This window comes from Giraffa tippelskirchi, chromosome 12 (genome assembly GCF_054371585.1).
Source record: "Giraffa tippelskirchi isolate mGirTip1 chromosome 12, T2T-mGirTip1v1.2.pri, whole genome shotgun sequence".
Classification (NCBI taxonomy): Eukaryota; Metazoa; Chordata; class Mammalia; order Artiodactyla; family Giraffidae; genus Giraffa; species Giraffa tippelskirchi.
Window position 1 is genome coordinate 75592327 of NC_137286.1, and position 26746 is coordinate 75619072.

The 26746-nt window shown below is 39.8% G+C and overlaps 1 long non-coding RNA gene across 1 annotated transcript in view; it reads right to left on the reverse strand.

The window, feature by feature from the left end:
- Nucleotides 1-26746, reverse strand: part of LOC145530619 (uncharacterized) — a 38589-nt gene that overhangs the window by 7423 nt on the left and 4420 nt on the right. The window contains exon 2 of the long non-coding RNA XR_014071938.1: nt 1888-2043. This is a non-coding gene — a long non-coding RNA (uncharacterized LOC145530619). The remainder of the gene's footprint in view (nt 1-1887; nt 2044-26746) is intronic.

A 26746-nucleotide genomic window follows, 5' to 3' on the forward strand; every position in this document is an offset into this window, starting at 1 on the left:
GGGCTGTGCTGAGAGCAGAGAACTCCAAAAAAGCCAGGACTGTTTAAATTTTTATCCCACGATAGAACGTGTAAGTTCAACCAGAGGAGACTGAGAACCACTCATCCTCCTCAAACAGGACACACATAGGGTGCCACGCTTCTGCGCCACGTTTCCCATCTACCTGGAGCATCCCCCCGGGACTGAAGGAACAAAGGGAGGTGGGAGGGAGAATTCACTGAACCTCAGAGATGCTGTGCTTACAAATGATTTCTCTGTGAAAATTTAGAATCTAGGGAAAGACAGGAAAGTGTGCAGCAGGGATTTTTTCCTCCTCAGCCTTCTAGCAGTGAACTGATTGGTGTGAGAAATTAGCTCTCCTGCTGAGGAGTGAGTTGTCACAATGTAACTGGTCCTTCAGTGAGCCTCTGTTTCTGATGCCCTGATCTTTAAATCAGGGAGCCCTTCTGGTGGTTTTCCTTCTGACCTTCCTCAGGTTGGCACACAACGGGTGTCATAAACAGATGGCTGGTCTCTATCCACTAATAGGTAAAACCTGATTAATTTTTATGCTGGTGCTTTTTCTCTTTTATTCCTCAAAGTGATTTTATCTCCTTCTCTTCTGTCAATGCCACATGTATGTTCATTTCACGATGAAAAAGGACCTCCATATTGTCTCCTTCTGCTGTATGGACTTAAACGAGTTTAGTGACTTCAGCTGCAATGCAGGAGACACAGTTTCAACCCCTGGGTCAGGAAGATCCCTTGGAGAAGGAAATGGCAATCTACTTCAGCACTCTTGCCTGGAAAAGCCATAGACAGTGGCCTGGTGGTCAAGCCTTGGGGTCATGAAGACTCAGACACGACTTAGCAAGGGAGCACTCAGAGTGACTTCAGCAGGACTAATCTCCCAACACACAGGCATAAATTATTATTAAGTTTTCTAGGGACCTAAAGAGAAAAGCATAGATGTTTCTATTAAAGAAACAGAAGGCAATTTTCCTATGTATCTGAAGTCAGATATTATTAATGATCGTTACGATCACATCCTCATTTTATTCCTACATTGAAGTTTTTCTCTCTGACCTGTCAGCATCATGAGAAGTAAACAGCTGGGGAAGGAATGAGTCAGTATATGTGGTTGGGCAGTAGTGCTTTAGTGCTTTAGTGTAGAGCTGATGTGCTACGTCCCTTTAGGATTTTACCCTTTTATTAGCCCCTTAGTGTTTAGTAAGTGCTGTCTTGTGCTTAAGGAAAGAAGGAAGAAAATGAATCATTTAAATGACCTACTATGTGTCATGCACTATGCTAGCTGCTTTTTGTGATCTCAGTTAATACTTATAACAGCCTTGTGAGGTGGGTGGTGGTTTTATTTTACAGATGAAGAACTAAGTAAAATAGAGTGAAGTGGGGAAAACGGAGAGAAACACAGGAGCTGGATCTCCAGTTCTTAGTCATGTGGGCTCTGACTTTACTAGACTTTCTGGCCCTGGAGTTGCAGTGGGCCCACATGGCATTTGAAAGGGGCAGAGAGGAGTTGTTCCAGCTGGGAGGTTACAGGTATACTATTGGATCTGAGATGGAGCAGGATTTCTTACCCCCAAATACTCCTCTTTGGCATAAAAATTATTTTAGGCTGATTATTTTTAAGAAAGAGCAGACCATGGAAATGCTCTGAAGACTGAGTAGCAGTTACCCTTTTGTAAGAGATATTTACATGCATTAGGGCATTTCTAAGTGTGTTTTCCTTGTAGCAGGAAAAGGATGGTCAAATCTCTAGAAATTCTTATCAGTGGGGAATGCATGGAACCAAAGTGGCATAAGCACCATGCCCCTGTTTACTGCTCTTTACCTGGTAAACACCCACACCTGGCCTTCCCCCTACTCCCCAGCATCTCTTTTCTTTACCTGGAGATGGTCTTTAAGGTGGTGTCTTTGGTCATTTTGGAGAGTTGTTCAGTTTTCCTGAATATCTCTCAAGTGTACAAGAAGTATACGTGATATTAAATATGTGTTTGTATTTCTCCTGCTAATCTTCTGTCATGGGAGTTCTCAGCCAAGAACCTGGAAAAGTAGAGGGAAAATGTCCTCCTTCTTCAGGAATGAGCTATTTCTGAGCCGCAACAGGAGAATCTGCTGGTGCAATCGTAGGGTGTGGGTGTCACCTAGTTTGGTCTTGTGGTGACATAGCTCCGCCCACTCCAAAGCTTGACAATATTGTATAAATAATAACCCACACTTACTAAGCATGTACTCTGGGCCAGACACTCTTTAGTGGCTTAACAGTTCATCCTCAGAACCCTATACTGCTAAGTCACCTCAGTCGTGTCGAACTCTGTGCGACCCCATAGATGGCAGCCCAGCAGGCTCCGCCGTCCCTGGGATTCTCCAGGCAAGAACACTGGAATGGGTTGCCATTTCCTTCTCCAATGCATGAAAGTGGAAAGTGAAAAGTGAAAATGAAGTCGCTCAGTCGTGTCCGACTCTTAGTGACCCCATGGACTACAGCCTACCAGGCTCCTCCATCCATGGGATTTTCCAGGTAGATGCTAATATTACCTCTATTTTACAGAAGGGAAAACTGAGGTAGTTGTTGAGTAGCATAGAGGTTAAGTCCCCTATGAAAGGTCACAAAGCTTGTCAGCAGTGGAAATGGGGTTTGCTCCAAGACAAGCTGGCTCCCAAGGGATGCTCTTCATCAATTCTGCTTCTGCCTTTCAACCAGGCCCTCAGCCTGTCATTGGTGAGGCTGATTCTTGGGCTTGAGGCCACTGTTTCTGTGCCTCTTCCCTTTCTTGGAGGGCGGGGAAGTCTCAGTTGTCACATTTTCTAGGAAGTGAGTAGAAATGCTTGCATTCCATCTTTTTAATGTAGCAAAGAAAAAATAGATCAGGCACATTTAGACAGGTGACTACATATCCTGCTATGGAGATAATCAAAGTACTATAGTAAAAGCCTGGGTTTATAGCTCCACTCCTCCATATAACTAGCTGGCTATGTACAGAACCACTCCAAGTCCTTGGCTTGTCAGCTATAAAACAGGTTTAATTTCTAGCTCATTGCATGGTTGTGAGAATCAATGAAGATGTTGTATAGAAAGTGCTCATCAAAGTGCCTGGCTGTAGTGAGCTTTTAATGAAAGATACATTTATTAATTAAGATTATTAAAACCCTGGTTGACTAAACAACTTGCTGAGACTATTGCATCTTAACTCTGCAGATGCTTTGAAGGCAGTACGATGCAGCGTATCTTCAGTCAGCTTGGGACTTGTCGTGCTCTGATCCGCCCTTTCTTATTGAACACTTTGCTACAGAGGAAGCGTGGTACTAAGTGTTTCTTACATGCTTTCTAATATTTACAACCAATGTCTTATGGGCCTCGTCCATCTCTAGCCCTACTTCGCTTTTCCAGACTGGGAAGGGACAGAGGTGGGATTTGAATACAAGCTTCAAATCCTCACCATTGTATTTTGCTTGTGGTCTGAAGCAGCAGCAAGGTAACTCCTTATTGGAATCGAAGTCTTGGGTGCAGGCCAATTAGACTCAAATTCTTTTTTATTTTCAAATTGAAGTATAGCTGACTTATAATATTGTGTTAACTACTGCTGTATAGTAAAGTGATTCAGCTATACATAGACATGCATGTGTGCATGCTAAGTTGCTTCAGTCATGTCTGACTCTTTGCAACCCCATGGACTGTAACCTGCCAGGATCCTCTGTCCATGGGATTCTCCAGGCAAGAACACTGGAGTGGGTTGTCATGCCCTCCTCCAGGGGATCTTTCCAACCCAGGGATTGAACCTGAGTCTCTTACGTCTCCTGCACTGGCAGGTAGGTTCTTTACTACTAGTGTCATCTGGGAAGCCGCATACATGTATGTAAAATATATGTATAAAATACATATATACATATATATGTGTAAACTACATACATATATACACACATTCTTTTTGAAATAGTCTTTTCCCTTTTGGTTTATCATACGATATCCTTCTCTTGGTGTCATCAGTGTGTCTTGCTGTTTTTGTTCAGTCACTGAGTCATGTCTGAATCCTTGTGACCCCGTGGACTGTAGCACACCAGACTTCCCTGTCCTTCACTGTCTCCTGGAGTTTGCTCAAACTCATGTCCATTGAATTGGTGATGCTATTTAACCAAATCATCCTCTGCCACCCCTTCTCCTTTTGCCTTCAATCTTTCCCAGCCTCAGGGTCTTTTCTAAGTAGTCAGCTCTTCGCGTCAGATGGACAAAATATTGGAGCTTCAGCATCAGCCTCAGTCCTTCCAATAAATATTAAGGACTTATTTCCTTTATGTCTGACTGGTTTGATCTCCTTGCAGTCCAAGGGACTTTCAAGAGTCTTCTGCAACACCACAGTTCAAAAGCATCAATTTGTCAGTGCTCATCCTTCTTTGGGAGAAGGCAATGGCACCCCACTCCAGTACTTTTGCCTGGAGAATCCCATGGAAGGAGGAGCCTGGTGGGCTGCAGTCCATGGAGTTGTGAATAGTCGGACACGACTGAGCGGCTTCACTTTCACTTTTCACTTTCATGCATTGGAGAAGGCAATGACACCCCACTCCAGTACTTTTTCCTGGAGAATCCCATGGAAGGAGGAGCCTGGTGGGCTGCTGTCTATGGGGTCGCACAGAGTCGGACACGACTGAAGCGACTTAGCAGCAGCAGCATCCTTCTTTATGGTCCAACTCTCAAGTCTGTACACAACTACTGTAAAAACTATAGCTTTGACTATACAAATAGGATCTTTGTCAGCAAAGTAATATCTTTGCTTTTTGATATGCTGCCTAGGTTTGTCAAAGCGTTCCTTCCAAGGAGCAGATGTCTTTTACTTTTATTGGTTATCTGTATTTCTTCTTTGGAGAAATATCTATTTAGGTCTTCTGCCCATTTTTGGATTGGGTTGTTTGTTTTTTGTTGTTGAGTTGTATAAACTATTTGCATATTTTGGAAACTAAAGTCTTGCCAGTCACATTGTTTGCAAATATTTTCTCTTATTCCTTAGGTTATTTTATTTATTTTTTTTGCTTCATTTATGGTTTATTTTGCTGTGCAAAAACTTGTAAGTTTGATTAGATTTCATTTGTTTATTTTTGTTTTTATATCTATTGCCTTGGGTGACTGACCCAAGAAAGCATTGATACGATTATGTTAGACAATGTCTTGCCTATGTTCTCTTCTAGAAGTTCTATGGTGTTATGTCTTATGTTTAAGTCTGTAAGCCATTTTGAGTTTAGTTTTGTATATGGTGAGAGAGTGTATTCTAACTTCACTGATTGACACGTGTTTTACAACTTAGACTCAAATTCTTGATAGCTAAGGGAGCCTAACTCTTCTGACATTTCTGAGTCTTTTTTTTTTCAACTAGAAAATGCAGTAAGACGGCGAATCCTGCAGCACTCTTTTTCAAGAAACAAACGAAAGAATTATCCAGGTCTTGCATGGGTGGTAAAGAGGCTGATTTGAACGAGAGCTTCATTTCCCAGAGTATGACACGCTTGAAGCCGGATGACTGGGGTATCTGTTGTCACCCCACATCAGGGAAGCTGACAAATGGGTTTACTCAGGAAAATGAAGGTACCTCAGGAAAAGGTGCTCCCTGGGCAAAACAGCAGGGCAGACAGTCCATTTCCCCCAAACTCATGTTTCACATTGCAAGATACGACGAAGAATATTCTAAATACAGAAGGCAATGCCATCAATGATCAACCATCTCTTTCAAGAGGTGAACATTCTTCTTTCATGGCGTGTGTGCATGCGTGCTCAGTTGCTTCAGCTGTGTCTGACCCTTTATGACCCTACAGACAGTAGCCCGCCAGGCTCCTCTGTCCATGGGATTTTCCAGCCAAGAATACTGGAGGGAGTTGCTATGCCCCGCTCTAGGGGATCTTCATGACCCAGGGATCAAGCCTGTGTCTCCTCAATACAGGCAGATTCTTTACCCACTGAGCCGTGTGAGACTGCTTCTTCTAGTTCAGCAGTTAGAATCATGTGGTCATGAAACTAAGGATGGTCTAGATTCTGAAAAAACGAGTTCAAGGTTAAAAAAAGTGACTCTAGGGCAAGTGAAAACTTGGATACATTTTTAAAATATCACCCAAAGAGCCTGAGTTTTCTACTTGTTCAGCCTTTTTGACGCCATTACATGTATCATTTTGACAATAAGCATAAAAGGGTGATTTGAGAAGGTGAAAATTTTGCTTCCTTGCAAGGAATTTTGCTGGTTGGATTTCAAATATGTAGGAAAGGATTATTCATGTAATATTTAAAATAAAACTTTTAAGAGTGACTAAAGCAGTAATGAAAAAAAATCACAATTCTCTAAATGTCACTTCACTCAGTAGCGTACATTGTCTGCGTTTCTTCTCAGCGAGTGGGAAAATGAAAAATGTCATGTACACACAAGGTTGACAAATTGATTTTTCTTTGTGAGTACACATCTCTACTTTAAGGATCAGAAAAAAATATTTGTACTTTACAGGTTTAGTGGTGAATTTATACCATTTGGCCCATTTAAAAATTGCTAAGAAGAGCACAGAGTAAGACATCAATATTTCTGTGATGCTTCAATATTTACCAGCAATGCTTTCTTAAGTATCACCTGCTCCAACGAAGCCAAATTCAGAAGGTAAATTGTAATTTTCGGGCATTATTATTTACTTTCAGCATTTCTGGACAGAAAATGTAAAATGTTAAAAATACTTCAAAACGACTTGATATATAATTTTTGCTCTTTCAAAAATGGCTTGATATGTAATTTTTGTTCTTTCTTCACTCAGAATTCCTAAATCCACATAAGATTTTTGCTCTAAACTCTGCTTCTGTGAGAACCCACAGCCCTCAGAATAAATATCAAATGTATAATTTTCCTCCTGAGGCCATCTCTAAGGTGATTTCCCAAAGGAACAAAAAAAATGCTTTTAAACAAAGGATAAACATGGAGTTTTGAAAACTCTGATTAAACTTCTTTGAAAGTTTTAAGCTGAGGCGAAAGGAGACAAGTGAGGCTGTAATAGAATTCATCTTACCAGCAGCATCATAGAGCATTTGGTCTCTTGCCCACGGTGATTTATTAGGGGACCAAGTTCATGTCATTGTGCCTGATCTTCAGAAACCTGGCTTCAAATCCTGATTTTACTCACAATTGAAACTGAGGCTGGTGGTCAGACTCCAGCCTCGTCTGACAGGCTTCTCAGCCTGCACTCAGGAGAAAGGCTGTCCTGACAAACGGAGTGTTAACCTGCAGGTCAGGGACTCACGTGTGTGTCAGCTGAGTTTTCATCTGCGGTGAGCCCAGGAGGGGTGTGGCTGTGGCTCCTGACCCTCTCAGTGGGAAGCTCATTAAGCTGCCTGCTGAAGTAGGCTAATACAGTCCTAACGGCCTCTGAAGGAAGCTTTTGTTCTTTCTTCTTCTTTTTCTTTTTTTGGGGTCAAAGCTTAAGAGAATGACTAATTATTAAAATTTTGGAAAAGAAATAGCTCTGGGACTTGGAATATCTGTGTAAAATCTGAAAGGCAGCCAATTTTGCTTCCTGGCATTTACTTGCCTCCTACAGCTTATAAATAGTTTCCATGTCTGTTGCTGCTTGAGTACAGACCTCTGATAAGACCACGGGGAAATTAGTTTTGTAGAAGTCTGTCAGTCTGGGGATAATGGGGATGCCTACGTGAAATTTTTAAGAAAGATTTGTTTTACAAGAATTTCCCTCTAGAGAAGAAAGGTTGTTTGCTAACTGTTGTGGAGACTGATAGGAAAAACAGAAGATTTAAGATGATCAATTTTATAATCTGAGATTAGACAAAAAAGCCAATTAATGTCATTAATTTCAATGATGAATTTAAGAGAAGAGTGATAAAAAAAAGACATGACTATAGTTTAAGGGTTTGTTATCCTGGAATCTCTATCCCCATACTGTGAGGCCACCTCTTACATTTGGATGATTATATATTTCCTACGAGAGGGAGATGGTGGACTTCACCATGGCCAGTATCTTAGGAAAATGCATGCCATTCATTCAGTGGTGCGAAGGGAACATGGAGTTGTCTGATTTGAATATAATCTAGTGGATCTTTTTTGGTAGAGAGCAAGGCTGCTTCAGACAGATGGTCTCTTTCCCCCAGAGAAAGGTCATGTCATCCATAGAAAAGCAGGTATTATCTGGAATAAACTATGGCTCGCCACCTATCTTGATAGACATTGAGTGGAGAAGGGGCTCATGACATTGACTTTTGTTTACCATAACCTTTCAAAACATTTACTAAGGGCCAAGCACTATTCTAAAGACCATACAAGTATTAACTCACTTACTCCTCATGACAATCCTAGGATGTAGATGCTATGATTATCCCCATTTCCTGGATGAAGAGACTGTGGCACAGAAAGGTTGAGTGGAAGGTCCAGTATGTGGTAAATGGGGAGCCAGGTTCAGATCCAGTCAGTCCATCCAGCTCTGCGGGCCTTGCTCATTCTCAACCACTTGACGGTGATGTGCCTGACTAACTAGTGAAAGTGTTAGTTGCTCAGTCGTGTTTGACTCTGCGGCCCCATGGACTTAGCCCACCAGGCTCCTCTGTCCATGGGATTCTCCAGGCAAGAATACTGGAGTGGGTTGCCATTCCGTTCTCCAGGGGATCTTCCTGACCCAGGGATTGAACCTGGGTCTCCAGCATTGCAGGCAGTTCTTTACCTTCTGAATCACCAGAGAAGCCCATTTTATATATAGTAGTGTATATATTTTAGCTACGAACTCCTAATTTATCCCCCTCACCCCCCGCCGTCCCTGCTATCCCCTTTGGTAACCATAAGTTTGTTTTATTTGTCTGTCTGTTTCTGTTTTTTAAATAACCATTTTTGTATCATTTTTTTTTTTTTTAGATCCCACATATAACTAATATTGTATGATATTTGTTTTTTGCCCTCAGAGCTGATTAACCCTGCCTGGTCGTCTCCAGCTCTACTGAAATTCTCATCAGAATGACCTCCTAAGAACTAACTTTAGGACAGATTTCCCCCTAACTGGTCAAGACGCTTTTTCTGACCTCTTGTGAATAGCCACCCCATATTGATTTGTAGAATAAACCTGGATTAAAACGACCCTTTCTTCGCTTGCCTCCCTCACGTTATGTAAGCTTGTGAGACAGGCTTTACGCCTTATTTGTCTTCTCATGGCCTCTCCCTAGCAAAGCCCCTGATTTGCAGTAGGTTCTCACAGGGATTCAGAGAGGTTTTGACTACATCAGACCAGCCGACGTTTGCAGTCTGATTTCTGAGGATTTCCAGGCTGTGCCAATGAACGAAGACTGTCTCCTCTCTACCGCAAGGAGTAGAGTTTGTGACTGATTCTAAGAAGTTAAGAAGTAGCTTTACTTGTGGCTTTGCTTGTCAAACAAATTTAATGACTATTAGAGATCTTGAAATAGAAATGGGGAAAAATGGAATTTTTATTGGGGAGAAACTCCCCAAATAGTTATTAAACATCAATTTCACAGAAGAAATTAGAGAGATTTAATTGCCCCTGGACCCATTTTGCCAACACTAAGGTGCCTTAAAAAATGAAAATAATGCCAAACAAGAGGTTATTATGAACACAGAAAAAGTGATTTTAGAGAATAAATGCTTCCCTCCTGCTTGTCCTGCTTGTCATTTGTTATATCTAGATCACAGAACATGGTGTAGTAATGAACCTCCCTTGACCGAAAGTCCAACATTTCCCAAATAATCTAAGTACAGAATCTAACCTCTTAGTCCTCTCCCAACATGCCTACTCACTCTAATCATCTCTGCTGCCCAGAATCTTCCAAGTCCTATCTCCTCGTTGTCATCTGAGGTGATTTTCAATTTTTATGTGGTTGTCCCTTGTCTCCCTCCCACATGACTGTGTGCATGCATGCACAGGCACACACGCGGAGTGGAGAGATTTTATCTTCTTTCAGCTTTTTCTCTCCTCTTGTCTCGGCAGTTTCATAGTAAAGATCAGAAGATAGCAGGGCTGTTTTGTGGAGGGAGGACAGAGTTGGGGATTAAAATTGGCTACCCCTCGCCTTCTAGCTGCGTGGCATTTTCTTATCTGCTTGTAGGGGAAGGTGAAAGTTTGCTCAGCTAGTAAGGAGTTATTTTCAGGATTTGCCAGCAGGAGTGGTTTGGACTGTTCGCTGAAGCAGAGGAGATTATGAGTAACCTAGGGAGGGTGTAGTACTGACTTCTAAGCAGGGATGTGCATGTTAGCTGTGGCCTGGCTTTGAGGTTTCTAGGCCTAGGCTATTTCAACATCTGGTGGGTACATCACTGTTTAAGAAATAAACTAAAACTTTGAGAATGACTGCATCCTTAACAAGAAGTATTCTTTTCCGAAGAGGAAGGCTGCAGCTGTCTAACAATGAATTACAACACTCCACAACTGTCTAGGCAGGAAATGAAGAAGATTATCCTGGCTACCTCAAAACAAGTGTTTGGGGAATGTGGGAGGATGTGAGTTGCTACAGACTATTCTGGAATTAGGGCATTGGGCTTGCCTGAGTAATTTTTATCTTATATTAAAGGGTTCTTGCTATCAGATTTCAGATAGCATTAGACAGGTTTGAACCATCTAAAATCACACAGCATGGTTACATAGATTCCACATCTATTAATTAGAGTGAACAATATGTCTACTTTTGGCAGCAAGCAGATTCCCCTTCATCTTCCCATTTGATGAATAAATGGCATTTAAAAAATTAATATCTCAGTTACATCAAAGTGAAACGTGATAGAGCTATGACTACTGGGATATCATTTAATAACTATTATTCCAGAAGACAACTGGTCCTATTTTTCTGAAGAATGTGGTCATTGAATAACTGCTCATCAATTGGCCATTTTGTGTGCCCTCCACGTTGCTTCACAAAGTTGTATTCACCAAGCACAGCTAAGGTCAGACTACTCCCCTTTTTTGGAAACTTTCAGTGGATGCCCACAATCCTCAGCAGTGTTTCTAAAATCTTAATGTGTAAAATTTCACTGGGGATCTTATAAAATTGTAGATCCTGGTGTGATTTGTCTAGGGTAGGGCCTGGGCTTCTGAATATCTAACAAGTTTCTCCTGGTCTCTCAAATGCACTCTTTTTTCTTTTTTGGCCGCACCACATGACTTGCAGGATCTTAGTTTCCTGCCCATGGATTGAACCCAGGCCCTGGGCAGTGAAAGCACCAAGTCCTACCCACTGGACCACCAGGGAATTGCCTCAACTGCACTCTGAACAGCAAGGGTCTGCAGGAGAAGTCTGACAGTGATGACAATGCACTAGGCTTCCAGTATTTTCCCAGGCTGACTGCCTGTCCTGTTCCGGACTCCCCACAGTCACGCTACTGTTTGACTTTCCCAGGCTGTCCCTGTTTCTCAGATGCATACGTGCTTTCTTCTGTGCTTTTGAGATGTTAGCCCCTGTCCACGTCTTACTTGCCTTTCTTTCTCTACAACCCCTTCTCAACTTGTCTCTACCCTTCCCACTCATTAGCATCATTCTTTCCCTGTCCTCCTCTCCTCTTACATTTTGTTTGGAGATCAATTTTGCAACTTACTACTGCCTGCCATTTGAATGCAGAGTTCCAAAGAATAGCAAGGAGAGATAAGGAAGCCTTCCTCAGCGATCAGTGCAAAGAAATAGAGGAAAACAATAGAATAGGAGAGACTATAGATCTCTTCAAGCAAATTAGAGATACCAAGGGAACATTTCATGCAAAGATGGGCTCAATAAAGGACAGAAATGGTATGGACCTAATAGAAGCAGAAGATATTAAGAAGAGGTGGTAAGAATACACAGAAGACCTGTACAAAAAAGATCTGCATGACTCAGATAATCACAATGGTGTGATCACTTACCTAGAGCCAGACATCCTGGAATGTGAAGTCAAGTGGGCCTTAGAAAGCATCACTACGAACAAAGCTAGTGGAGCTGATAGAATTCCAGTTGAGCTATTTCAAATCCTAAAAGATGATGCTGTGAAAGTGCTGCATTCAATATGGCAGCAAATTTGGAAAACTCAGCAGTGCACAGGAAAAGGGACTAGAAAAGGTCAGTTTTCATTCCAATTCCAAAGAAAGCCAATGCCAAAGAATGCTCAGACTACCACACAATTGCACTCATCTCACACACTAGTAAAGTAATGCTTAAAATTCTCCAAGCCAGGCTTCAGCAATACGTGAACCATGAACTTCCATGTGTTCAAGCTGGATTTAGAAAAGGCAGAGGAACCAGAGATCAAATTGCCAACATCTGCTGGATCATCGAAAAAGCAAGAGAGTTCCAGAAAAAATCTATTTCGACTTTATTGACTATACCAAAACCTTTGACTGTGTGGATCACAATAAACTGTGGAAAATTCTGAAAGAGATGGGAATAGCAGACCACCTGACATGCCTCTTGAGAAACCTGTATGCAGGTCAGGAAGCCACAGTTAGGACTGGACATGAAACAACAGACTGGTTCCAAATAGGGAAAGGAGTGTGTCAAGGCTGTCTATTGTCACCCTGCTTATTTAACTTATATGCAGAGTACATTATGGGAAACGCTGAGCTGGAGGAAGCACAAGCTGGAATCAAGATTCCCGGGAGAAATATCAATAACCTCAGATATGCATATGACACCACCCTTCTGGCAGAAAGTGAAGAAGAACTAAAGAGCCTCTTGATGAAAGTGACAGTGGAGAGTGAAAAAGTTGGCTTAAAGCTCACCATTCAGAAAACTAAGATCATGCATCCGGTCCCATCACTTCATAGCAGATAGATGGGGAAACAGTGGAAACAGTGGCTGACTTTACTTTTCTGGGCTCCAAAATCACTGCAGATGGTGATTGCAGCCACCACATTAAAAGACGCTATCTCCTTGGAAGGAAAGTTATGACCAACCTAGACAGCATATTAAAAAGCAGAGACATTACTTTGTCAACAAAGGTCCGTCTAATCAAGGCTATGGTTTTTCCAGTGGTCATGTATGGATGTGAGAGTTGGACTATAAAGAAAGCTGAGCACCGAAGAATTGATGCTTTTGAACTGTCGTGTTGGAAAAGACTCTTGAGAGTCCCTTGGACAGCAAGGAGATCCAACCAGTCCATCCTAAAGGAGATCAGCCCTGGTGTTCATTGGAAGGACTGATGTTGAAGCTGAAACTCCAATACTGTGGCCACCTGATGCGAAGAGCTGACTCATTTGAAAAGACCCTGATGCTTGGAAAGATTGAAGGCAGGAGGAGAAGGTGACAACAGAGGATGAGATGGTTGGATGGCATCACTGACTCAGTGGACATGGGTTTGGGTGGACTCCGGGAGTTGGTGATGGACAGGGAGGCCTGGTGTGCTGTGATTCATGGGGTTGCAAATAGTCGGACACGATTGAGCGAATGAACTGAATTGAACTGAACTGAAAGAATGATGCAATATGTCACTTTTTCACTACAGGGGGCTTGATAGGAGAATTGGTGGTCCTTGCCTAGAGTATGCAAGGACATTCGTAGCTGGGCAATATTAATGAACAAGCTTTTTGAATTAGAGTGACCTGGGCTCTAGTTTTGGTAATGTAACATATTAACTTTATTATCTTGAACACAAGCAATATTTAGGCAATTTTAGCCTCATTTTTCTCATCTCATGACAGGGTAAATAATACCCAGAGGAAGGATTATTTATATTAAATGCAAGAATGTGTATAAATTGCTTGACCCCACAACAAATAGTGGTGGGTGTTATTACAATCAATTTTCAGACATCAGTGGCCATTTTTTAGCACTTATAGTCCATCATTCATGTTTATTAATCACATTTCAACTATTAAAAGTTGGGGATGAGAGAGGATCTTTGTTTGTTGTTGCTGTTTGTTTGGTTTTTGGCAGTGCTGCCCAGCTTGTGAAATCTTGATTCTCAGATCAGGGACTGAACCTGAGTCCTGAGCAGTGAGAGCTCCAAGTCCTAACCACTGGACAAAAAGGAAATTCCCAGAGAGGGGTTCTTGACTGTAGCATCCAAATTCCTCCTTCTTTTTATTGAGCTCTGGTCACTGCGTTGAGGCCAGCCACTAGCCTCTACTAGTGGTAGAAGGAATAACTTCATTGGTGACATGATTTCATTCCAAGTCCATAGACATTGGGACTTGGGACTTATTAAAATAATGGTCTCAGTGAAGCTTGCAGTTATAGTGAACAATATTCCAAGTTAGGAAACTTCTGTTTTGGATGTGGAAGGGAAGTTGCCCAAGCAGCAAGGTATGCTATTCACCGTTTATCTTGGTCCAGGTGGTAGATCTATGTACAGGGCTGACTCGCATTAATAAACATCAGCAGCGGTGGAGACATGTCCAGGCCTTGCCCGTCAGTTTCCATTTTCATAGTTCTTGCGTAGCTTGGGAAACGTGGAAGGACAGCATGAATTCAATTTAACAGTCCACTAAGTTTCAAAGAAATGATCACATCTCTGAATCTAAGTGTTTTAAGCAAGATTTTTCAGATGGTAAGAAAAGACAAATCCCTTGTTTAGTAAACAGAAGCAGTTTAAACATTAATCATCCACCAAACATTAAGTGTAATCAAAGGTTCCATTTTAGTTCAAGTATAACTTATGTTCCCCAATTAATTACTTACAGGACTATGTAGTTTGCATTTTTAAATGAATGTTCTGCTTCCCAGATGTCTTCTTATAGGAATGCTGTGACCCTTCATAGAGAGGCTGGTTCTCTTATTGCAGTGTTTTCAAGGCCTCTTGGGGTGTGAAAAGATACGGTTTAAGTACCACCTGCCATATTGGACCCAATAAGGAATTTGTGAAGTTGGAATGCAGTTTCCACACTTAAGTAGGTTACATTCTTGGCAAAGAGACTGTGAGTTGAGATGATGTAATTCAAATTTGATTTTTTCCAGAGAAGCATGATTATAATGGAGCTATTTTCTTGACAAAGGGTCAAGTCTTAGTGGAGTTGCAGGAATGAGGCTATCACATTAGTAAGGAACCTCAAAGTAACCTGGGTCAGTTTTCTTTCTTGAGTCAGAAAAATGCTATTCTCACTTTTCAGATGAAACAAGTGAAATTTATTTAGAGTCTCAGTGTTCTGCTGATACGCCAACTAGCGGTGGGGTTTTGGAGGGTGAAAAAAGGGTCTAGAACAGTACTGTCCAACAGAATTTTCTGCAGTGATGACAATGTCCTGTGTATATCTGCATTGCTTAACACAGTGATGGTTAGCCACACGTGGCTACTGAGCACTTGAAACATGGCTAGTGTGACTAGAAAATGGAATTTTCGGTTTTATATAATTTTACATAATTTAAATTTAAATATAACTAGCCACATGTGGCTAGCACAGGTAAACCAAAGCTAATTTTATACATTTTGAAAGGCAACAGCTAGGTAACAAAATGAAAGCACAACCAAGAGAATAAAATCTGATGACATATCCACCCTGCTGACTGAATTGGTTATTTCATAATGAAGTTTAAGCATCATCAATCTGCTGGTCAATACCAAGGAATGTTAGTGGTTTATAGCATGGTAAAGTCTCAGAGCCATTTAAATGTTTTTATTGTACAAGAAAGAAAAAGCATAAAGAGAATCCTAAGGGCATGGGCGAGTATGGAATAAAACTTTTAGACTTAGGACAAGAAACAAATGCTGTATCTCAGAACAAAGTTAAGAATTTTAAGGATTTTAAAGATAGATTTCCTAAGGACAGTGGAGGGAGTTTCCATGAAAAATTATGGAATTTATTTTTAAAAAACTATACATGGTTTGACTGTGGCTGACCATAGGTTGGAGGCAAAAATTACACTTCTTATAATTCCTGTCACTAATTTGATTTTACTTTCAATTTTAACATATACCTACCTTTAAAAATTTGTAATAAAAAGTGCATGAGACATAATGTCTTAAATTTTTGATTGTACACTACAGTATTGCAGTAACTACAAGCACAATGTTGTACGGAAGATCACCAGAGTTTCCCATCTTGCCTGACTGAAACATTACACTTACTGAACAGCAGCTTCCAGTTCCCCTTTTCTCCCAGCCCTGAAACCACCATTCTACTTTCTGCATGGAATCATGCTGTATTTACCCTTCTGGAATTTCCTTATTTCCATTTGAACTGGATTGGAGAAGACTCTTGAGAGTCCCTTGGACTGCAAGAAGATCCAACCAGTCCATCCTAAAGGAGATCAGTCCTGGGTGTTCATTGGAAAGACTGCTGTTGAAGCTGAAACTCCAATACTTTGGCCACCTGATGCGAAGAGCTGACTCATTGGAAAAGACCCTGATGCTGGGAAGGATTGAGGACAGGAGGAGAAGGGGACGACAGAGGATGAGATGGCTGGATGGCATCATCGACTCAATGGACATGGGTTTCGGTGGACTCAGGGAGTTGGTGATGGACAGGGAGGCCTGGCGTGCTGCAGTCTATGGGGTCGCAAAGAGTCAGACACAACTGAGCTACTGAACTGAACTTAACCGAATCAGCATAATGTCTTCAAATCTCATTCATGTTGTAGTATATGACAGGATTTCTTTGCTTTTTAAGGCTGAATAATATCCTCTTGTATGCATGTAATCTTCATTCATTCATCAGTCAGTGGACATTTAGCTTGTTTCTACTTCTTGGTCATTATAAACAATGCTGTAATAAACGTGGGAGTGAATACATCTCTTGGAGATTCTGATTTCATCTTTTTTTTGTGGGGGGGATAAAATATCCAGAAATGGTTACTGGATCATATAGTAGTTCTCTTTTTCACTCTTTGAAGAACATCCATACTGTTCTCCACCATGGCTGCACCATTTTACATTCCTATTAGCAATAGGAATTGCTAATAGAAATTCTCCACATCCTGACCCACACTTGTTATTTTATGTTTTATTTATTTATTTTTATAATGGCCATCTTAACAGGTATGAAATGATATCTCATTGTGGTTTTAATTTGCATTTCTCTGATGATTAGTGATCTTGAATATCTTTTCATACCTTGTTGGTTATATGTATGTCTTTTTATGGATAAATGTCCATTTAAACCTTTTACCAATTTTTAAATCCAATTATTTGTTTTCTCTTTTCTAATGAATTATAAGAGTTCTTCAAATATTTTGGTCATTAATCCTTTTGGAGATACAGAGTTTGCAAAAATTTTCTCCAGTTACACAAATTGCCTTTTTTACTCTTTTTGATTATTTTCTTTACTTTGCAGAGTTTTGTGTTTGATATAGTCCCACTTATTTAATTTTATTTTGTTTTCTGTGCTTTTTGATGTCATATCCATTGCCAAGACCACCATCAAGAAGCATTGCCTTTATGTTTTGTTCTAGGAATTTTACAATTGTAGGTCTTACATTTAAGTCTTTAATCCATTTGAGTTGGTTTTTGTGTGTGGTATGAAATAAAGATCCATTTTCATCCTTTTGTGTGTAAATAACCATTTTTCTCAACACCCTTTGAAAAAATAAAGCTATCTCCATTGTATATTCTTGGCACCTGTGTTGAAGATCAGTTGATCATATATGTATGGATTTATTTCTAGATTCTCTATTCTGTTCCATTCATCTATATGTCTGTCTATAGGCTAGTACCATACAGTTTCAATCACTGTAGTTTTGTGACATATTTTGAAATAAAAAATTGTGAGGCCTTCAGCTTCACTCTTAATATTGCTTTGGCTATTTAGAGTCTTTTGTGGTTCCATATGCATTTTAGGATTTCCCCCACCCCCCACCCCACTATTTTGTTGGAAAAATCCTTGGGTTTTGATAGAAATTGAACTGAATCTGTAGATCAACTACTACTTAGGTTGATGTGGACATTTTAATAACGTTAAGTCTTCCAAGCATTGGATATGGGAGGACTTTCAATTTATTTGTGTGTTCTTTAATTTCTTTCAGCAATGTTTTGTGGTTTTCAGTGTACAGGTTTTACATGTCCTTGGTTAAGTTTAGTCCTAAATATTTTATTCATTTTGATGTTATTATTAATATAATAGTTTTGCTAATTTCTTTTTGGATTATTTATTGCTACTGTATAGAGACACAATTGATTGTTGACTTTTTAGCTTACCAGTTTGCTGTATTAATTTATTTGTCCTAATTTGTGTGTGTGTGTAATCTTTAGGATTTTCTACATATAACATTATTTCATCTATGAAAAAAAGTCAGACAAGACTTAGTGACTGAACAGCAATAACATCTGTGAACAGAGATGATTCTACATCTTCTTTTCTGATATGGCTGCCTTTAATTGTTTTTCTTCACTAATTGTCTGGCTAGGACTTTTAGTACTATGTTGAATAGAAACAGTGAGAGTGGGCATCCTTGTTTTGTTCCTGATCTTAGAAGAAAAGCTTTGAGTTTTTCTCTGTTATGTATAATGTTATCTATTGATTTTTCATGTATGGCCTTTATAATGTTGAAGCATAATCCTTCTATTCTTAGTTTGTTGAGTCTTTTTAGGATGGAAGAGTCAGATTTTGTCAAATGCTTTTTCTGTATCTATTAAGATAATCATGTGATTTTTAGTCTTCATTCTGTTAACATGATGTATCCTTCACATTGATTGATTTCCATATGTTGAACCATACTTACATCCCAGGGATAAACCCTACTTGGTCATAATGTATGATCCTTTTAAGGTGTGTTGAATTTGGTATGGTAGTATTTTGTTGAGGATTTAAAAAATCTATATTCATCAAGAATATTGGCCTCAGAATGTCTTTTCTTTGGCATTAGTGGTTGGGGCATAGACTTGGATTACTGTGAAGTTGAATGGTTTTCCTTGGAAACTAGTCAAGATCATTCTGTCATGTTTGAGATTGCAACAAAGTACTGCATTTTGGACTCTTGTTGACTATGAGAGTTACTCCATTTCTCCTAAGGGACTGTTGACCACACTAGTAGATATAATGGTCATCTGAAATAAATTTGACCATTCCCATCCATTTTAGTTCACTGATTCCTAAAATGTCGATGTTCACTCTTGCCATCTCCTGCTTGACCACATCCAATTTACCTTGATTCATGGACCTAACATTCCAGGTTCCTATGCAATATTCTTCTTTACAGCATCGGAGTTTTACTTCCACCACCAGTCACGTCCACAACTGAGCATTGTTTCCACTTTGGCCCAGGCTCTTTATTCTTCCTGGAATTATTTCTCTGCTCTTCCCCAGTAGTATATTGGACACCTCCTGACCTGGGGGCCTCATCTTCTGGTGTCATATCTTTTTGACTTTTCTTATTGTTCATGGGGTTCTTGAAGCAAGAATACTGAAGCAGTTTGCCATTGCCATCTACAGTGAACCATGTTTTGTCAGAACTCTCCACCATGATCCACCCATCTTGGGTGGCCCTGCACAACATGGCTCATAGCTTCCTTGAGTTACACAGGCTGTGATCCATGTGTTCATTTTTGTTAGTTTTCTGTGATTGTTGTTTTCATGCTGGAGGCTGTGGGATTGTAGTTCTTGCTTCTTCTAAAGAAGAATAGATGCTTTCAACTTGTAGGGCTAGAGAAGACTCTTGAGGGTCCTCTGGACAGCAAGAAGATCAAACTAGTCAACCCAAAAGGAAATGAGCCTTGACTATTCATTGGAAAGCCTGATGCTGAAGCTGAAGCTCCAATACTTTGGCCACCTGTCATGAAGAGCCGACTTCTTGGTAAAGACCCCGATGCTGGGAAAGATTAAGAGCAGGATGAGAAAGGGACGACAGAGGATGAGATGCTTGGATGGCATCCCTGACTCAATGGACAAAAGTTTGAGCAAATTCTGGGACATAGTGAAGGACAGGAAAGCCTGGGATGCTGCAGGCCAAGGGGTTGCAAAGATTTGGTCATTGGGTTGCAAAGATTCAGACATGACTTAGTGACTGAACAACAACAATAAGTGTATTTTCTGGCTTAATATCAGCATTAGCTGCTATCATTAAATGAGTTTAGGTTTGTTCTGTTCAACATTTTGAAGAATTTGAGAAAAACTGGTGTTAATTTGTCTTTAATTATTTGGTAGACTTTACCAGTGAAGTCGTCTGGTCTTGGACTTTCCTTTGATTACTGATTCAATCTTCTTACTAGTTATGAGTGTATTTGGATTCTCTATTTCTTCATGAGTCAGTCTTGGTAGATTGCATGTTTCTAGAAATTTATCCATTTCTTCAGGGTCACCCAGTTTGTTGGAGTATAATTGTTTATAGCCGTCTCAGCATCATTTTTATTTCTGTGGCATCAGCTTATATCTTTTCTTTCACTTCTGATTTTGTTTATTCTAAACTTCTCTCTTTTTCTTGATCAGATTAGCTAAAAATTTGTCAACTTTGTTGATTTTTTTAAACAGCTCTTAGCTGTGTTGACGTCTTCTGTTGCTTTTCTATTTTCCGTTTCTGCTCTAATCTTTGGCATCACTTTCCTTCTGCCAGCTTTAGGCTTGGTTTGTTCTTATAATTATCTGAGTTGTAAAATTGGGTTATAGATTTGAGATTGTTGTTTCTTTTTTACTGCATACGTTTATCCCTATAAACTTCCTTCTTAGTACTGCTTTTGCCATATCCCATAAATTTTGGTATGCTGTATTTTTTTCTTGAGATATTTTCGAATTTCCCTTTTGATTTCTCTTTATCCCAATGTACAAGGTGTGTTGCTTAATTTCCACATACTATAAATTTTCCAGTTTCCTATCTGTTATTGATTTTCATTGTGGTTGGAAAGATATTTGCTATGATTTCAATCTTCTTAAATTTGTTAAGGCTTGTTTTGTGACCTAACATGTGATCTGTTCTAGAAGCACTCCATGTTTAGTTGAGAAGAATATACATTTTGTTGCTGTTTGTTGGAACATTGTATATATGCCTTTAGGCCCATTTGACCTTTAGTGTTGCTCAAGTCTGTTTCTTTATTAACCATCAGTTTGGTTATTTTATCCCTTATTAAAAGGGGGATATGGACAGCTCCTACTGTTACTGAGCTGCTGTCTACTTCTCTCTTCAGTTCTGTCAATGTTTGTTTTATGTATTTAGGTATATACACCTCTAATGTTGAGTTATAATTGTTATATATTCTTGCGAAGAAGATATGTCATTGTATAATGATATAATAACATATCTTTTATCATTGTATGATGTTTTATCTTTGTCTCTTTAGACAATTTTCAACTTAAAGTTTACTTTGTCTGATATAATTATTCCCACTCTTGCTTTCTTTTGGTTACCATTTGCACACGGTACGTTTCCCATCCTTTCATTTTCAGTCCATGAGTGTTCTTAAACGTAGAATTTGTAAACAGCACAAAATTAGATTTTGTTTGTTGCTTTTAAATTAATTAAGCCAGTCTATGTCTTTAAGCAAGGTGAAAAGACAGCCTTCAGAATGGGAGAAAATAATAGCAAATGAAGCAACAGACAAACAATTAATCTCAAAAATATACAAGCAACTTCTGCAGCTGAATTCCCGAAAAATAAACGACCCAATCAAAAAATGGGCCAAAGAACTAAACAGACATTTCTCCAAAGAAGACATACAGATGGCTAACAAACACATGAAAAGATGCTCAACATCACTCATTATTAGAGAAATGCAAATCAAAACCACAATGAGGTATCATTTCACACCAGTCAGAATGGCTGCTATCCAAAAGTCTACAAGCAATAAATGCTGGAGAGGGTGTGGAGAAAAGGGAACCCTCTTACACTGTTGGTGGGAATGCAAACTAGTACAGCCACTATGGAGAACAGTGTGGAGATTCCTTAAAAAACTGGGAATAGAACTGCCATATGACCCAGCAATCCCACTGCTGGGCATATACACCGAGGAAACCAGAATTGAAAGAGACACGTGTACCCCAATGTTCATCGCAGCACTGTTTACAATAGCTAGGACATGGAAGCAACCTAGATGTCCATCAGCAGATGAATGGATAAGGAAGCTGTGGTACATATACACAATGGAATATTACTCAGCCATTAAAAAAAAATACATTTGAATCGGTTCTACTGAGATGGATGAAACTGGAGCCCATTATACAGAGTGAAGTAAGCCAGAAAGAAAAACAACAATACAGTATACTGATGCATATATATGGAATTTGAAAGATGGTAACGATAACCCTATATGCGAGACAGAATAAGAGACACAGATGCATAGAACAATTTTATGGACTCTGAGGGAGAAGGTGAGGGTGGGACATTCTGGGAGAATAGCATTGAAACATGTATATTATCATATGTGAAACAGAACACCATTCCATGTTCGATGCATGAGACAAGGGCTCAGGGCCGGGGCAATGGGATGACCCAGAGGGATGGGATGGGGAAGGAGGTGGGTGGGGGGTCCAGGAAGGGGAACACATGTAAACCCATGGCTGATTCATGTCAATGTATGTCAAAAACTATTACAATATTGTAAAGTAATTAGCCCTCAACTAAAATAAATAAATTTATAAAAAAAAAAACCAAAAAAACAAAACAAAACAAACAAAAAAAAAAGAATTTGTAAACAGCACAAAATTAGATTTTGTTTGTTGCTTTTAAATTAATTAAGCCAGTCTATGTCTTTTGATTGGAGAGTTTAATCCATTTACAATTATTTAAAGCAATTATTGATAGAACCTTCTAATGCCATTTTGTTAATTTTTTCTGTCTTGTAGTTCTTTAGTCTTTTCTCTTAATCTTCTCAGGCTGTTATTAAAATGTGTCACAGGCTGGGTAGCTTTTATACAATAGGAATTTATTTGCAATTCTGAAGCCTGAGAAGTCCTAAATCAATCTGCTGGCAGGTCAATTTTTCCATATTAATGATGTCCCTCTTCTATATACCTGCTTTTGATTGTATTTAGAGCTCTCACTTAGGCCAAATGATTGAAAAACATTGTATTTAAAATTTACAAATGATTTCCCATCACTTATATTAGTTAAAGTTCTTCAGAGAATTAGAACCTTCAGAAAAAAAATAAAATTATACTAAAAATTATGTATATAATTTTTTGTTTTAAGAAACTGTCTTACAGGATTGTGGGGAAGGGAGTTTTAAATCTGTTTGGTAGGTTATTATACTGAAAACTCAGGTAAGAATTGCAGTCTTGAGTCTAAAATCAGTAAGGTAGGTTAGAAGACTAGAAACTCAGGCAGAGTTTCTATGCTGCAGTCTTGTGGCATAATTGCTTTTTCTCTTAAGGCCTTCAAATGACTGAATGAGTCCCATTTACTTTATTGAGGATAATCTCTTTTATTTAAAGGCAACTGGTTATAAATGTTAATCACATCTAAAAAATGTAAAACCTTCCTTACATTATCTGGACTAGTTTTGACCAACCAGCTGGACATCATAGCCTAGCCAAGTTGACACATAAAATTAACCATCACAATATCTTGCATTATGTAAATCGACTAACCTAGCCTCACAGAGAATCAAAGATGTCAGGGTAGAAAAGGACATGGGATACTGCACAGTCTTCATTTAACAGGTAAGGAAAGGGAGGCACAGGTGGAATGACTTAGTGGAGACAATATGTATTAGTGGATAGAACTTGGGAGTCAGAAAGATATAAATATAATGAGCAGGTTCATCTTTTGTTAGCTGTATATTGTTGGACATGATATTAACCTCTCTCTCAGTTTTAACATCTGAAGTGAAGGGAAGTGTTAATTGCTCAGTCATGTCTGACTCTTTGTGACCCCATGGACTATAGCTTGCCAGGCTGCTCTGTCCATGGAATTCTCCAGGCAAGAATACTGGAGTGGGTGGCCATTCCCTTATCCAGGGAATCTTCCTGACCCAGAGATTGAACCTAGATCTCCTGCATTGCAGGTGGATTTCTTACTGTCTGAGTCACCAAGGAAGCCCCTTTAACATCTATATAGTGGAAATTATCTACTACTCTTACAGTAACATTTTGTAAGAACACTCCATTGCTTAATAAATGGAATTAACATTATCAATATTGACAACCACACGAACACTTAAAGGTAGCTTTCAACTTACTTAAGAACTCAGCTATGTAGCCAGGAGTATCACATTCCTAGTTCTTCATTCTCTATAATAATTGTGCTGTCACTAATAATATGAAATTATGTTAAATGTGATAGACTACCCACTCAACTGCATATACTTTTTATTCCTTGTGGTCCTCAGTTATTAAGACTGAAATAAAATCAGGAGATGTTTTGTTGGTTGCAAATTCTCATCAGGCTTAGAAGATTCCAGAAGTTTTCCCATTACTACTGAAAAGTATTTGGAGGGCTGTTCTGGTGAAGAGTCCTGGATCCATGTTGGTGAATTTCTGAGGTGTTGATCCAGGGCTCTTTGTTTTGTGGCTTTTGTGTTCTCATCATGAACACAGTTTTGCAAGCCTGAGGCTTGGAGATCATGGTGCTGTCATCTCTGCTTCATGTCAGAATGTCTGTTTTTGCCGCCTTGAGCCTCTGGCTCACCAGCTTAGCAGTTTCCCCATGCTTGCAGATGTTATGCAGAGAATACCTACATCGCCAGAGCCTGAACTAACCCTTACTTGTGAAGAAATCTCTGTCCTTTGATCCTTTACTATGTTGTTGTTTCACAACATCAAGAGCTGAAAAGCTTTGGTTTGAATGGTAGCCAAATGCACAGGCGTTAAGGACTAAGCTTGATCCTTAATCCACAAAATCAAAGGTTCTCCTCTCTCAGCCACAGGTCCTGCTTGTTACCTTATAAAATTGGGTTACTACTGTCACTGGAGCACTGTCTTTTCCTTTTATCAGCCAATCTAAAAATTTCGCTGCAGGTGTGCCAATAAAATAGCCAGACGGTTCCCACTTCCTACAAACACAGCAGAAAAACTGTCAACTAAATCTGTCTTTAAAAGTCGTTTTTCTTCAAACATTATTGAAACTTACTTCTCAGAAATGTTTTAAAATGCCTTCTAGTGACAGTTTTAACAAAAGAGAAAAATTAGTGTTGTTACATTAGAGTCAGAGGACATTCTTCCAGGCTCTACAGTATTTTTTCCCTTCATTTCTCCATTTCTTCTTGGAGGATGGGAGGCAGAGGAAAGAAGAGGGGAGTCAAAGCTGAAGAGTCAGAGAAAAGCTGGGGAACTTGGATTGGGAGCATAGGGCAATGCTTCTCAGACTTTACTGCGCATGGAAATCTTTTTGGATCATGTCAAAAGGCAGATTTATCAGGATCTACATTTTGTAATTCAAATATAGTTGATTTAGTTTATGCTGTACAGCAAAGTGATACAGCTATACATACACATACATTCTTTTTAAATTAATTAACCTATTTTAATTGGAGAATGATTACTTTACAATATTGTGATGGGTTTCGCCAAACATCAACATGAATCGACCACAGGTATACATACATGTGTCCCCCCCAAAATGAACCCCACTCCCACATCCCTCCCCCCCATCCCTCTGGGCTGTCCCAGAGCACCAGCTTTGGGTGCCCTGCTTCATGCATCGAACTTGCACTGGTCATCTATTTTACATATGGTAATGGACATGTTTCAATGCTATTCTATCAAATCATCCCACCCTCACTTTCTCTTGCTGAGTCCAAAAGTCTGTTCTTTACATCTGCGTCTCCTTTGCTGCCCTGCATGTAAGATCATTGGTACCACCTTTCTAAATTCCATATATATGTGTTAATATACAGTATTTGTCTTTCTCTTTCTGATTTCACTCTGTATAATGGGTTCCAGGTTCATCCACCTCATTAGAACTGTTCAAATGCATTTCTTTTTATAGCTGCGTAATATTCCATTATGTATATGTACACAGCTTCCTTATCCATTCACCTGCTGATGGACATCTAGGTTGCTTCCATGTCCTATCTATTGTAAACAGTGTTGCGATGAACATTGGGGTACACGTGTCTCTTTCAGTTCTGGATTCCTCTGTGTGTATGCCCAGAGGTGGGATTCCTGGGTCATATGGCAGTTTTATTCCCAGTTTTTGAAGGAATCTCCACACTGTTCTCCACAGTGGTTGTATCAGTTTGCATTCCCAGTTTGCAATAATGTAAGAAGGTTCCCTTTTCTCTATACCTTCTCTAGCATTTATTGTTTGTATACTTTTTGTATACCATTCTGACTGGTGTGACATGACACCTCACCGTGGCTTTGATTTGCTTTTCTCTAACAATGAGTGAATTTGAGCATCTTTTCATGTGTTGATTAGCCATCTGTATGTCTTCTTTGGGAAATGTCTGTTTAGGTCTTTTCCCACTTTTTTATTGGGTTGTTCTTTTTTTAATATTCTTTTCTATCATGGTTTATCATAGGATATTGAATATAGCTCCTTGTGCTATACAGTAAGACCTAGTTCATCTGTCCCATATGAAATAGCTTATACCTGCTAACCCCACCCTCCCACTCCACCCCCTCCACATGCCTTGTGTTTCAAGTAAAAAGGACATGGGGGGAGGGGGAAGCCAGGGCCCAAGAGCGCTCTGAGTGAGACATTTCACACGTTTGCTCCATCACTCCTAGCACAGCGCTGTACAGGTAATTTTTCCCCATTACAAATAAGGTTTCAAACTCAAAGAGGTGTGGCAGCTGAGTGGAGCTGGGACACATGTGCTGCCCAGCTGACGTCAAGGACCACAGGCGGCCTCTGCTCAGTGCTGCCTGCCTTCCGATGACACTCAGGCCCTGGCGAGGTGCACACAGCCTGTTTCTCACATCAGCTGCGCTTTCCACTCTCACCCACTCAGGGGCTTTGGTTTGGCTACAGGCCCCTTCCTAGGGGAACCCCTGGTGGCTCAGACCATAAAGAATCTGCCTG